Here is a 1,604-nt window from a genome sequence, read left to right on the forward strand (position 1 = left end):
TCGCGTTTGATGCGAAAATATGCCGTGAAAATCTTGCGTTGTGTAACGACGGAGCGATGTGTCTCCAACAAAAATATTGTATTGTTCAAGGGCGGAGCGATGCGCTCACCACAAAAATCTTGCGTTGTTCTATGGCGGAGCGATGCGTTTGATGCACATTTTGTGTGGAGAGTTGGTGTGGGTCGTGGGTTCGAATCCGGGTTTGGGTAGTTTTGGAAAATATACTGCGAGCTACGTAGCAAGCGTTCGTAAGTCTAGCGATGAGTTTAGCAGATTTAATACTGCCAGCAAGTGGGCCGACTGTGCTGGGGGACCCCGCCACGCGGGGCAGCACAGGAGGCCCGGCCGAAGGCCAACGACCGTGCGTAGCACCCCTTAGTCTCCCACGCCCCTTCCGGGCCGAGGTTGTACATTGTGTGCCTAAGTGGTCTAGCGGTAGATCGACCCATCCAGAGCCCACCCTCAGAGGCCGCGGGTTCTAGCACCCCCCGTAAGGGGGTTCGTGCTGCACAGCCGCTAGGTGGATGGCGCCTCTCCGCCCTTATCGACCGCCGCGCATGGGGGAGGGGTCCCCATATGCGCGATTATTTTTTACCTTTAGGAGCTCCCACCAAAAATGTCTAAGTTTGGAGCCGATTTCGCGATCTAGCCTATAAATCCCACTAATTCCTTCACCAATCGACAGATCTCGATCTCCTGAACATCGCTGTGAAGCCGGATTTTCGATTTATAGGCTCAATAAAAAGTTATTAACGTTTTAGTTTTCATCGGTTCCATGTGAACCATGTTGCACAAGCAACTTCTTCTTCAACAGTCCTTCTAGTCTGGCAGGTTAAGGGCGTGCGCTATCACTCGAGACACCCAGGTTCGAATCCCGGTGAGATTATATTGCGGAATAAGGTTCAGCACTCGGAGTAGGTCAGCGACTTGGGTGGCACAGCGGTCAGTAGTGTACCAGTGAGAAGGACAATGCCCTCTGGGCTATGGGTAGGCTGTAAGTCCATGCTCAGTGCTACCAAGCAACACTCAACTTTCGGCTGGCGACTCTTGCACTTTTAGTTTATATAGTAGGTTTGGTCTAATGGTTAGGGTGACGGGTTGTCACTCGAGAGATCCAGGTTCGAATCTGAGTAATCACATTTTATTATATTATTGCCATAAGGATAGACCGTATAAATTTGGTTCAGTCTCATGGACAGTGTCATGCTCTGCCATGCGGTTGACCAATATCCGACCTCTGACAGTTAATACTCGTACTAAGTACTGGTGATAATATGCAGCACAAGGTCTTCGACCGTGCTTTAACTAACCACCACGGTGTACGGTACTAGAGACTGGCGACCCTCGACGAAACACATTTATTTGAACGAGGTATTACTCTAGTGATTATTCAGTCTGACTCTCATCCTAAAGGTCGCACGTTCGAACTACGACGGGTCCGTGCGGGGTCCCCACTTCAGTGGGGTGCACGGACCAATCAACCATGCAGACTCGAACCCCCTCAAATCAATGCAAAGTAACGCGCGAGAGCGCATCAGAGAGTAGAGTAGCACTCTAGTCTACATCGGAAAACTCAGACCAGTGCGCACGGCTAACAGTGCGCA

This window comes from Perkinsus marinus (assembly GCF_000006405.1).
Source record: "Perkinsus marinus ATCC 50983 genomic scaffold scf_1104296956272, whole genome shotgun sequence".
NCBI lineage: Eukaryota > Perkinsozoa > Perkinsida > Perkinsidae > Perkinsus > Perkinsus marinus.